Genomic DNA, 13,279 nt, shown 5'->3' on the forward strand with positions numbered 1-13,279 from the left:
GGAGAGGTGGAGTAGGGAGGAGGAAGGAATGGAGAGGCGGAGGCGGAGGGTGGAACAGGAGAGGGAGGGAGGGAAGTGGAGGGAGGAAGGGTGGAGTAGGCAGGGCTGGAGAATGGTGGAAGGGAGCTGGAATGGACAGGACAGCTTTAAGCCCAAGTGCAAGAAAATGAGGGCTTGAGTCGCCTGAACCAAGAGCAGGAGGAGAGGCTGCTGGAACAAGAGGAGAGGCTGCTGGAGCAGGAGCCGAAGCAACAGCCTGGGAGGCGTGGAGGCGCCAGGCAAACTCGCAGAACGACTGCACTCACCATCAGCCCGCTTCCCAGAAACATCAACTGGAAGAAGCATCTGGGCGAGCTGAAGGAGATAGTAACCCTCGCCCAATTCAAGAAGGGCAGGGAGGTGGGTACCAGCCTCTGGGGAAGGGAAGTGGAAGGCCAGAGGCAGCTGCCTCTGGTGAGCAGTACAGGTGACCCCAGCACCCTCCAGGGCAGTGCCATGACTATTTCTTGCTTCCTGCCCTCTGACTTTTAGAGGTGGGTAGCCTTGGACTCCTCCCAATATCCTCTAGCTGGCTATCATCCCAGCTAGAGACATGGAGCCCTCCAATCACAGGGAAAAGACAGTGGTATAAGAGGCTCCTTAGATTCAAACTGAATTCTGGCCTCGGCTCCACTGCTCACCATTGAACTGCTTTCCATCTCTAAGTCTTGGCTCTTTCTACTCTAAAAAAGAAATGAGCATTTCCTCGCAGCTTTTTGTGGGATTGCACCGAGATAATAATGCGGGAAAGTACTAGGCATGTGTGCCACTGAAAGCAGATGGGTTGGCTCTGCCTTCCACCTGTGGCTTGGCAGGCTAAATGGTGGGTGCTGGGTGCGTGGATTTGGAGGCTGGGGAAGGAGGCATGGGGCTCTCGGCAAGGGAGGCAGTCACTTAGGCCTGGAACAAGGGGCCAGGGGCCTGGGCAGGCGACAGTGTCCCACGGTGCCCTTGTTACCCTGTTTCTGGGCCCAGAATCTGGAAGCCAGCCACCGCTTGACCTCACACCCAGCGTCTTCCTGCAGGTGGAGCTGACGAGCCAAGAGGCTCAGAGCCTGCCGCAGCAGCGAAACCAGTGCCGGGGCCACCTGCAGCCGTACTATCAGCAGCTGATCTCTGAGAAAGAGGCACTGCACAGGCAGTTACTTCTGGAGATCCAGCTCGTGGACCAGCTGCAGCACCAGAGAAAAGAGTAGCAGAGATGGCCCGCCAAGAGTTGCAGGAGACCCAGGAAACGGAGCTGCTGAGGGCAGGTGCCCGAGGGAGATGAGACCTGGCAGCCTCTGTGCCCTCTCATTCTCCTGACCCCTTAGGAGCGCCTAGAAGCAGAACCAGTAGCTACAGGCCCAGTTGAGCTTCATGGCTCTCCCTGGGGAAGGTACGGGGGAGACCACTCAGAGGAAGAGGAGAGAGCCCCAGGAGGAGCGGGGGACTGTTAGCAGCATAGGATTGAGGAGCTGGAAGAAACCTTAGAAGAGCTGGATCACATGCAGACCAGGTCTTGTTCTAAGTTCAGACACATGGTGACCTGGGAGCGGGGGACCACCAGGTTGCCTAAGGATGGGTCAACTGGCCCAGGTCAGAAGTGGAGCAGGTCAGAACTCCCAGGTCGATAGGTAGTGGGACTGTGCCTGGGGCAACATGTGTGACCTTGGCCTTTAAAAATACAATAAAAATACAGAACAGCTGCTCATTCCTCTCTGGGGAGGGGCTGACCTAGGGTTACACAGTGAGGGTGGGAGCAGAGGTGGGCCCACTGTACCTCCCTTGTTGCGTTGTCTGAGGACCCCTCTGGTCACTCCACCCCCCACCTCCATAGGAGATGGACTGCAGAGTGAGGAGGAGGAGGAGGAGCCTTGGTCCATGCTGAGCATCCTAGAGGACCTGGAGAACTGGGAGGCCATGGTGAGCCTGACTCCCCCTGCCCCACCTTTGCTGCCTCCCTCTCTGCTCCCTCCCAGACACCCTATGCTCTTGGTTTTTCTGCCTTCTGATTTCTTTGGACTCTCACCCCTTCCCTCGGAGCCAGTGGTCAGACTCCATTTCACCTGAGACCAACAGGTGCACCCTCTGAGGCCCCAAGGGAAGGGCTTCTCTCTACTGCCCTGGCCCGTTCATCCTGTGTATCCCCCTACAAGAATGCGCACCTCCTGCCCACTAGTGACTTTTTAAAACTTGGCTTTAGCCAGTGCCGAAGAGGAGCAGGCACTGCCACATGGGTGGCTGAAAGAGCAAAGGGTGCACTGCCAGTGCCTTCTCACCTGGTGGCCTTGGCCCAAAAGCAGCCAGAGGCGGCCACCTCAGCCCCAGGGACTGGGGGCGATTCTGTGTGGGCAGAGCCACAGGGCCTTGCAGGGGACTATGGAGAAGCTGCAGGTGAGTGAGTCTTTCCTGGCATGGCCAAGAAGGGTGGGGGCAGGTTGCCAAGTGGGGATGTGACCTCATTTTGGACTCCAGAGCCATGGAGCCTGGGCAGGAGAAGGAGTGGGTGGAGAAACTGGAATGTCAGCTGCATCTGGGGCCAAGGTCTGGAGAACAGGGCACCATCAGTGAGCTTAGAGGCCGGGGTAACGGGCCGTGGAGCTTGCAGGGTGGCTGAGGGCCCCAGTGTCTGAGCCCTGTCCTCCTGCAGGAAAGTACATCACATCATACCAGAGCCAGAGGTCAGTGCTGGAGACGTGGCACCAGGAGGATGAGTACGTAAGCAGGTTGGCCCAGGACAAGGAGGAGATGAAGGTAGGATGCGCAACATCTCTGCAGGGGTGGGGGTGGGGGTGGGCGTGGGCATGGACGTGGCAGCTGAGCACCCCTCCCTCCAGGTGACGCTGCTGAGCTGGTGTTGCAGCTTGTGGGCGGCCACAACGAGTGGCATGGCAGATTCCTGGCTGTTGCCCAGAACCCTGCTGATGAGCCCGCTCCAGGGGACCCAGCCCCCCAGGAGATTGGGGCTGCCGACTCGCAGGGTGGTGAGTAGAGCCCTTGGGCAAGGTGTGCTGGCAGGATGAGGGGAGGGCTCACACGGTGCTCTGAGCCCTGCCTCCCCGTCTCCAAAGATCTCCCACAGTGTGGAGCCTGAACAAGAAGAGGCCGGGGAGGGTTCTCCCCACAACAGCCCCACTGCACAGCAGATCATGCGGCTGCTTCATGAGGTGCAGAACCCCCAGGAGCGCCCAGGCTTGGGCAGCAACCCCTGTGCATCCCCATTTTTTACTGGGCTCAGGAGAACAAGGTGAAGATAACAATCATCTAAAAGCCGGCCACTGTCAGCAAAGCCTGGAGAAGTGGGGCCAGAGGGTCTCCCCGACTATGTCCCTGCCACCCCTTCCCAGTTACCCCTTTACCCTTACAGTAGCAAAATAAGACCCCTATCTAATGAGGGAGACAGGTGCAGATAAGGTGAACATCATTGTCATCTAAAAACAGGCCACAAAATAAAAAAAAAGTTATGGGATTAAAAAAAAGTTATGGGAAAAAAAGTTATGGGATAAAAAAAGTTATGGGATTAAAGAAGTTATGAAAAAAGTTGTAAGAAAAAAGTTATGAAAAAAGTTAGTTATGGAAAAAAGTTATGGAAAAGTTATAGAAAAAAAGTTATGGGATTAAAAAATAGTCATGGATAAAAATTTAAAAAATAAAAAATAAAAAGCAGGCTACTGTCAGCAAAGCCTGGAGAAGTGGGCCTGGAGACTCTGCCCCTACCATGTCCCTATCACCCCTTCCCAGTCACCCTTTTACCCTTAGAGTAGCAAGACAAGCCCCTGTCTAATGGGGTGAGACACACAAGTGCAGACCCTTTGCCGCCTTGGCCAGGGCTGAGTCCTTAAATTTCTGGATGATGATGATTGTTATTTAAGAGCTAGAGGCTCAGAGTTTATTTCTTTCGAGGAAGCCTCATGGCCTCTCTGATGGCCTTAATTTCACCAAAGCAATTTTTCCCTCATGGGAGCTCCCATCTTACTCAGAGGGGCAGTTGAGGCAGGACAATGGAGCTAATGTAGACCAGGTGAGGGTACGAGCTGCTGGAGGTGGGTCCCCTTCCTCAGTGTACATATTGTATCTGTGCAACATTTTGTATATTCTGGGGGTAGGGCTGCCCCCTGTGTCATACATAGCGGAGGTTGGAGTTGGCACATGGGGAGGAGGTTCTAATAATTATTTGTGGCTGGGAAACTTACTTGATAGCATATGGCAGAGGAAGGAGGCAGGGATGGGGTTGTGGCTCCATGGTGATGAGACTCCTGTTTATTTTGCTTTTTATTTAGGAATAAATAGCTTTTGGCCATACTGCTCAGCCTGGTGTGTTCCTGTTTCCTTCACTGGCTCCTGGAGTTTGTGCCACTGAACGGGGAGCGCCAGAGTGTCTGAACATGTCCAACCGGGCTGATGGGGACCTTCCAGGCCTGTTACCTGTATGCTGCCTGGTGACACTTGGGGGATTCCACGGGGACTGCCATGGTGCCTGTGGGGCACAGTCCAGCCCTGACAGCCAACAGGCTCAGAAGCCTGATCTACCAGTGGCTGGGAAGGCAGGTACCAGCACCCAAGGGCACTGACTTCCATCCAGCCCAGGCGTCTTCCATTCCATCCTCCTCCCTCCCTTGCCTGTCTGTGCCTGGTGGCCTGTTTTTTCTGTCCCTCCAGAGTGCCAGCTGCCCTGCAGGCTTCCTCCAGGCTGAGTTAATGGCCCTGCGCCCTTGTGGCGAGAACCAGCTTCACAGGATGAGCCAGCTAAGCTCCAGGGGCTTTCCAGGAAAAGTGTCCCTTGGAAAGGATGTGGCCTTTTCACTTTTCCCAACAACACTCTGTTAATAATGGCTTGGCCCTTCCCCTCCCCTGAGTTCCACAGAAAACACAGCTAGCAGAGGACGCATTTCCCGTCATTCAGGATGGGTTTGATTATCAGCTGAGGGACAGCAGGACTGGTAGAGACTGTCAGGCCACATGGCTGCCTGCACAATACATCCATGCTTGGCAGGGGACTGAAGGGATGGCGGGGACTGGCTGTCCACAGGCCGGGCATGACAGGGAGGCCTCACTGGAGGTGGCACACTTTGGAGGGGCAACGTTCCTGTTGGCTACTGAACTCTTCCTTTGGGCAATAAGTTGAATGTCAAAATGAGGAACTATGGGTCATTTACCTTGATGTGATATACCTGGCTCCTTGCCAAAGGATACCTTACTTTTGGTTTTGCTAAGGGAAGAGGAGACAAAACATGAAGGCACTTGTTGACTAAAAGGAAGTCTTGAAAAATGCTTCAGCATTGAAAAGAGAAATGGAAAAACTAGAAAAGAAACCATACTTCCCAGAAGCTCAAGAGAAAATGTCCCCTCTTTCCATATGGCCCACAGATGCCAACTGTGGGAGAGGGTGGCATGTTTAAAAACAGGCAGAATAAGAACCTATTCACAAGCCAGAGATTTGGAAGTGACATTAGCTACCCCTCTCCAGATATAGGGGAAAGTACAGATCCTTGGAAACCCTAGACCTCAGTCTATATTACTGGATTCTCTTTTGAGCAGCAGCTTGGAAAGGCAAAGATGGGGAAGATTTTTAACTTCACTTCCTATGAATTATGCAGCTTCTTGCTAAGCATGGCTGAGAGTTTATTTGGGCAGGAGAGATTATGTGCAGGAACCTAAGAGGAGCCTGCTCTGAAGAATGCTGTCAGCATCAAAAGGGGCAGAGGAGGAGCTGGAATACAACACCCAAACTCCACAGACTCCAGGGCACATCTTGGGAGAGGTTCCAAATGTGGGCCCTAGTGATGCCATCTGCAGCAGAGAGAGCAAGTTCCAAAGAAGATGGGACAAGGTGCCGTAATTTGATGGTGAAATATCTTGTATCAAATTTTGATAATAGTATATAACTCTGTGTATTAATTTCATTAATATGTATTTCAGGAAAAGTGGATAAAATCTAATAATCTCTTCCACAATTTGTGTATATAAGTGAGTGAGGATGCCGCAACTGCCTACCTAGCAATCCTAAATTATCCAACTAGCACTCAGGGGAGCCGTAAACTTTAAGGGTCTATATATTTAACCACTACTCAGGTCACTGGGCTCCCTAGCCCAAGTATAGTTTCAGCCAATCTGGCAGCGTGGACCCAAATTCGGGGTGATCAAAATCAGTCTTCCTCTGATATATACACAGAATACCCCACCCACCCCAGCCTTGCACCCAACTACAGCCCAACTTACAAGTTCATTATCGTGATCCCTGCCCTTTGGAGAGCATCACATAATTCACAACAAGTAGCTGATTGAAGAGCAGGGAGTTGGTTTCATTCATCTTTTTCCTCTTTATTTCTAGCCTACTGCATGGTGTGGTCAGGTTCTGAACACTTACTTATTATGGAATAAAGGAGAAAGGGGAGAAGAGGGAGAGAGTTGGAAGACAGCTAAAATATGCTTGTGTCTAAACAATGAAAAGGAGAGAGAATACTGCAAGATGACTCTTTCCCCTCTTGAAGCCCTCTTACTAACCTCATGCCTGTTTCTTTCCTTATTCTTGCCCTTATCCTTCTTCCAGTGACCCATTCTCTCTCCACTTTTGATGTCACTGATCTTTTCCTGTTTGGGGCCTTATTTCTACCCCATTTGCTTGCAAGACTATCTACCTTTCTTTTTCTCATTCTCTGCGTATCTCATCTGTTTGTCTGATTTTTACAAATTTGATCTCTTATTCTGTCATCTGATAAATTTTTTCTTTTAAGAAGGAATGGCAGGGCCTCAGGAGAGCCAACGGGTAAAAGAGTAGATAAGAGAAAGAGCATCATCTAATGTTTTCCACAGGGGCAGGGCCCATTCATCCCTCCTCCCTATGCTTTGTCCCAGTAGGTCAGAAGTGGTCAGTCAAGGGTGTCCTATCTCATCTCTCTCTGGGCTCCTTTGAGTTGTCCTCCTGACCGACTACCTACTGTTACCATCAACATGGAAGCTAACCCTTTCAGGCACTACCCAGTTTCTGTTGTTAACTGATCTACCTCAAAGAGGCAGCCCCAGGCCCTAATTTTGAACAGCAGTGAAGACATACATTCTACAAAAGTCAAGAGAACTCCGTGTTTTTCCCACAGTTTGCTTCCCCAGAAAACTGACACCTGAGAACTCCATATACCCAAATCTAGTCTTGGTTCGGAGGTTTCTAGGCAACTTCCTAACACATGCACAGAGGCTACCTCTAAGGGGTGAATCCTAGTTTCATCTCCCAAGTCCAGCTTCACCCTAAGATCAGCTCCACTAACTCTAAAGAACCTTATGGTACAGGAGCTATTTCTCATTCATCTTAGAACCATGGATTCTCTGTTTGAATAATAAAATAACTTCCCTAAAGGCATTAAAATTTAAGTTTATTTTCGAAAGCATTGTAATACGTAGAAAAGTTTAGGGAAGAAGCAGTTGCTTGCTGTACAGAATGAATCTATTGGTGTCATATCTAAGAAAAACCATTGTCAAATCCAAAGTCATGAAGATTTACCTCTATGTTTTCTTCTAAAACTTTTATGGTTTTAGCTCTTATATTTAGATCATTGATCCATTTTGAGTTCATTGTGTATATAGTGTAAGAGTTCAACTTCATACTTTTGCATGTGGCTGTCTAGTTGTCCAAGCACCATTTGTTGAAAATACTATTCTTTCAACAATATTTGAAATATATTTCAATTCAAAATTCAACAATATGTGTCCAAGCACCATTTGTTGAAAATACTATTCTTTCAAATGGTCTTGGTATCCTTGTTGAAAATCAGTTGACCCTACTTGTATGGCTTTCATCCTGGACTCTCAATTCTATTCCATTGCTTTATATGTCAATCTTGTGCTAGTACCACACTGTTTTGATTACTGTGGCTTTGTGGTAAGTTTGAAATCAGGAAGTGTTTGAATTCCACTTTTATTCCTCTTTTTCAAGATTTGTTCTATTTGAGGCCCATTTGCAATTCCATATGAATTTTGGGATGAGCTTTTCCATTTCTGCAAAAAAGATCATTGGGGTTTTGATAGGGATTGCATTGAATCTTATTTGTAGATTCTTTAGGATTTTTAAAATATATATTGGGCATTATTGCTATCTTAAAAATATTAAGTCTTCCAGTCCATAAATATGGAATGTTTTTCCATTTATTGGTGTCTTCAATTTCTTTTAGCAATGTTTTGTAGTTTTCTGTGTATAAATCTTGCACTGCATTGGTTAATTTTATTCCTAAGTATTTTATTATTTTTGATGCTATTACAAATGAAATTCTTTTCTTAATTTTCTTTTTGGGTTGTCCATTGCTAGTGTATAGAAATAAAACTGATTCTCTGCCTTGTACCCTAACTCTGCTGAGTTAATTTCTTAGCTCTAATAATTTTATTTGTAGATTCTTTAGGATTTTTGTATATATATATAGAATCATGTCATCTGTGAATGGTTTTACTTCTTCCTTTTCAATTTGGATGCACTCTCTTTTTCTTGTCTAATTGCTCTGGCTAGAAGTTCTAGTACAATGTTGAATAGCACTGGTGAAAGTGGGCACCCTTGTCTTGTTCCTGATCTTAGAAAAATATTTCAGTCTTTTACTACTGAGTATGATGTTAACTGTAGTTTTAAAAAAATGAATACCCTTTTATCATGTTGAAGAAGTTCCCTTCTACTAGTCATAGTTTTCTGAGTGTTTTTATCACTAAGGGGTATTGGAGCTTGTCAAATGCTTTTCCTGCATCAATTGAAATGATCATGTGGGGCCAGGCACAGTGGCTCATGCCTGTAATCCCACCATTTTGGGAGGCTAAAGCAGGTGAATTGCCTGAGCTCAGGAGTTTGAGACTGGCCTGGCCAACATGGCAAAACCTTGTCTCTACTAAAAGTACAAAAATTAGCTGGGTGTGGTGGTGCGTGCCTGTAGTCCTAACTACTAGGAAGGCTGAGGCCAGAGAATTGCTTGAACCCGGGAGGCAGACGTTGCAGTGAGCCGAGATCACGCTACTGCACTCTAGCCTGGGTGACAGAATGAGACTGTCTCAAAGAAAAGAAAAAAAAAAAGATCACGTAGACTTTTTCTCTTCATTCTATTAATGCGGTAGGTATATTATATTATTACATTGATTGATTTTTGTACGTTGAACCACTCTTGCATTCCTGGAATAAATTTCTATATTCTGTTATTATGCTTTACTGTCCCATCTTTTACATATTTTCTCCTGTCATGTTTATTTCCTGCTATATGTGTACATATTATCTCCGCATTTGTCTTTTTCCACACTTGTCACTCTTAATTACTATTTTGTGTCTCTTTTATTGCTTGCATGTTTGGCTGATTTTCCTAGATAAGCACATTATATTTCACTGTCACAGGCAGACTAGAACCAACTCAGCAATGGAGGGCGGAAGGACTCAAGGCAAAATGTAGTAGTTAACCAATTACAGAGGCAGAACACACTAGCTTAAGTCAAGATGAGGTTGCAGTGTCTATTTGTCCCATGCCACAATACCTGTGAATCAAGAATGCTGACCTCCCTGGAATCTTCTTAAGATTCTGCCCTAGAGAATGGGGAAAAGAACTACCATCCTTAGGGTGTTGATATGAACTATTGAGAGGCTCCTTGACCAATGGGAGCATGTCTCTGTGACAGCATTTTGGGAATTTAAGGAGCATCAGGAAAGCCTCACTTTGTTAAAGAGGTAAGTAAACTAAACCCTGCTAATAATGCATTTGAGTATACCAGCTTCATATCCTTAGGTGAAGGGCCTGGACCTTCTTAAACATTAAACACTCTGGGATAGAAATGATCAGATCTTATGTCTACATGAGTACGTTGTGAGAAGAAGGAGAGACAGAAGAGGAAGGTCAGAGGTACAGGGGAAGAGATTCTTTAAAAAGGGCAAAACATGCACAAAATGTAGGTCAAGAGAACTATAAACAAACTTCCCCATTGTACAAACGAGCCCAGGATGAATTCTGAGAGGGGGATCCAAGCAAACAGTGAATTTGCCTTCTACAATTAGGATGCGAATTCCCCTTAAAAAAGGTGGATGCTCAGACATGCCTAGCACAAGTCACAAGATACAGGATTCAGAAAAGACACTAGAAAAATCTCTCTTCCAAATGATGTTTAGTTTTCTGGTTCTAGCTATGCTACATTAAGGCTTTCCCAGTCTCTATCAGCAGGGGAAGGAGTATAAGGCATTGTTGCGAGTCTGAATTCCTGATGTGCAGCCCCCAGCTCTAAACCTTTCAACATAAACCCATCAAGGAGTGTGTTTCTGGTCCCAATCCTGGATCCCACAGATTTGACTGCTATGAGGTCTCCCTGTCCCTTATTTTTTTCCCTAAAATCTGATTTTGGTCTTACCGCAAACCCTTGAATTCTCATAAGATAGATGTATCAGGGAAATTCTAACTCCTAAACCTAAACAAAATAACTGTAAAAAATACCAGAAGAATTGTATTTCAATCAAGTTGTCTTATTTTAAATTGCTGTAATGTATTTATTTTTTATTGTTTAACTTTGAAGTTCAAGGGTACGTGTGCAAGTTTGTTACATAGCTAAACTTGTGTTGTGGGGGTTTGTTGTACAGATTTTTTTTTTTTGGTCAGCCAGGTATTAAGCCTAGAACCCGTATACCCATATTCCTGATCCTCTCCCTCCTCCTACCCCAACCCTCCGATAGGCTTCAGTATGTGTTGTTTTTCTGTATGTGTCCATGTATTTTCATCATTTAGCTCCCACTTGTGAGAACATTTGGTGTTAGGTTTTCTGTTCCTGCATTAGTTTGCTAAGGATAATGGCCTCCAGCTCCATCCATGTTCCTGCAAAGGGCATGATCTCATTCTTTTTTATGGCTGCATAGTATTCCATGGTGTATATGTATGTACCACATTTTCTTGATTTAGTCTATCACTGGTGGGCATTTAGATTGATTCCATGTCTTTGCTATTGTGAATAGTGCTGCAATGAACATATGCGTGCATGTATCTATAACAGAATGATTTAGAGTCCTCTTGGTATATACCCAGTGATAGCATTGCTGGATCAAATGGTATATCTGTCTTTAGGTCTTTGAGGAATTGCCACACTGTCTTTCACAATGGTTGAACTAATTTACACTCCCACCAATAGTGTATAAGCATTCTTTTCTCTACAACCTTTCCAACAACGTCTCTTATTTTTTTACTTTTTCCTAATAGCCATTAAATTGCCTTTAACTCCTAATTTCCAGCCATTCCTTGTCTGATTTTAGGTGACAGAGCTGCTGACAATTAGATTTGCCCCAAGGATGACTCCAGTGATAAACGCCATAATGGCTCCGTCTTTGCCCAGCCATTTTGCCAACCGGGAGAATGAACATTCATCCCTCCAGGGACAGGTAGGGAAACCAGTAGGAATCCCACTCCATCAGTGTGATCTTCAGGTGGGAAGGGGAGCGGTTGAGTCCCTGCACTGCAGGTGGAGGCTCACCTCCAGAGCTCATCGTGGGGGAATAGCCTAGCCTTAAAAAAACTATTCATACACAATTTTCAAGCTTGTTTAATGTCAGTATGATTCTAGATCCTTCTGGATGATTGATATTGGAGATGCAGTAGAAAGGGATAGCCCTGAGTACCGAAGAGGTGGGAAGAGGGTACTGCAAGAATACAGTCCCCCATTTCACAAGCTGATCTTCTGATTTTTATTGACTGATTGATTGAAATGGGGTCTTGCTCTGTTGCCCAGGCTGGAGTGCAGTGGCACAATCATAGCTTATTGGAGTCTCAACTCCCTGGGCTCAAGCAATCCTTTTGTGTCAGCCTCCCAAGTCCCCAGGCTGCTCTCAAAGTCCTGGGGTGAAGCAATCCTCCTGCCTCAGCCTCCCAAAGTGCTAGGATGGCAGGCGTGAGCCACTGAGCCCAGCCCTATACTGAGGACACTGAGAGGAGGCTCCCAGTCATGCAGGGCAGAAGCTACCAACCAGAGGAATCCCACCCTAAGGCAGCCAGGTCCAAGATCTGTTTCTATCAGGTCATGGAGGGACTGTGAGTTTAGGAGTAGGGGTGAGGTTGAGTGGTGTCAGGTTTCAGAAGTAACTCTAAGACTTTTCTCCATTTTAAGTCTGCTTGGGAGCATTTCTGTTCATTTGCCTACAGCAAAGCCACTCAGCAGCACCTACACTGTTTCAGGTCACTTAAATGGTACCCAAGGTCAGGGCTGGATTTTAACTTTTTAACTGGATTAGAAAGGAAGGCTAGTTGGGAGCACATCAGCTAGTACTCACCAGAAGCAACGTGTGCAGAAAAGAGTTAACATAGTAGGCTTGAGACTGCTATCCTTGAAATGGATACCTTGGCTGCTATCTGGGAACTTGGGTTTAGGGTTCCACACTTTTAGGGATCGAGCTGAGTGGGAGAGAAGAAGGAGAAAAACAATTTTCTATTATTTGGTCCCAATATATCCTTCTCTTTCCATTTCCGCTCCTTTCAGACACAACCCTTAAACTACTTTTCTCATATCTCGTTTTTCTTCTCTCAGAATTATAGAAAGAGATTCTTTCTAAAGAAGCTCACCAGCTGTACCAGAGATGCCTATATAGTCTGTTTGAATGACTCTATTGGGCTATATTTTCTGTTTGAATGACCGTCTTCCAGTTGATAGCAGTGCTCTTCTTCTCTGCTCATTTCTGATGCCGTGAGTTTTGGTTTGTGTCTTCACTGCCTTCTTTTCATCTTTTTTTCAGATTCGTCTCTCCCCTTTCCCTCTGCTATGGTATCGATCTACATTTTTTGTTTGTTCTGAAGCTGTTCTTGAATCTGTTTCTGTATTTGTCTCTGACATAATCTCAGCACTTGAATGTTTGTGTGTCTTCCTTTCACAGCTAAATGCATTCAAAGACATCTTTTCTAGGGAGGCCTGGAGAATTAAGCCGTCTGAGTACATGAGCAGAACTACTTCAATCATCTATTTGTGATCAAAGAACAACTTTGTTGTTGTTGTTGTTGTTTCCAGGCTCCAGTGGGTCAGAAATGATTAGATAGTACTCATGTTTGTCAAAATCTGTGCCCCGACCTGGCTGCCTGCAGGCTCTCCTAGATTCTATCAACAAAGACACACTAACATCCTTCAACAAAAAGCTATCAAGAAGTGGTTTCAATACATGTGTGGAGAAAACACAAGTAAGACGACGACAACAACAACAACAAAACCCCAAAATTTTAAAAACCAGAAAAAAATAGAAAAAGATGTTTTCAAGCCCCAGAGCTGACCACTACTAAGAGTCAATATTTCC

General features: G+C 46.2%; 1 long non-coding RNA gene across 3 annotated transcripts; it reads left to right on the forward strand.

Annotated features, from left to right (window-relative positions):
- The first annotated feature begins 317 nt into the window (after window positions 1-317).
- Window positions 318-11,767, forward strand: LOC101008393. 3 transcript variants are annotated; one of them, XR_004185140.1, is made up of 7 exons: window positions 318-399; window positions 1,065-1,417; window positions 1,859-1,944; window positions 2,672-2,775; window positions 2,859-3,005; window positions 4,302-5,851; window positions 11,261-11,767. It is a non-coding gene; the product is annotated as an uncharacterized LOC101008393 (long non-coding RNA). The 3 variants fall into 3 exon arrangements; XR_004185139.1 differs by lacking the exon at window positions 11,261-11,767 and having other exon boundaries at window positions 4,302-8,048; XR_004185141.1 differs by lacking the exons at window positions 4,302-5,851; window positions 11,261-11,767 and adding an exon at window positions 3,093-3,530.
- The last annotated feature ends 1,512 nt before the right edge of the window (window positions 11,768-13,279 follow it).

The sequence above is a fragment of the Papio anubis genome, chromosome 7 (genome assembly GCF_008728515.1).
Source record: "Papio anubis isolate 15944 chromosome 7, Panubis1.0, whole genome shotgun sequence".
Lineage (NCBI taxonomy): Eukaryota > Metazoa > Chordata > Mammalia > Primates > Cercopithecidae > Papio > Papio anubis.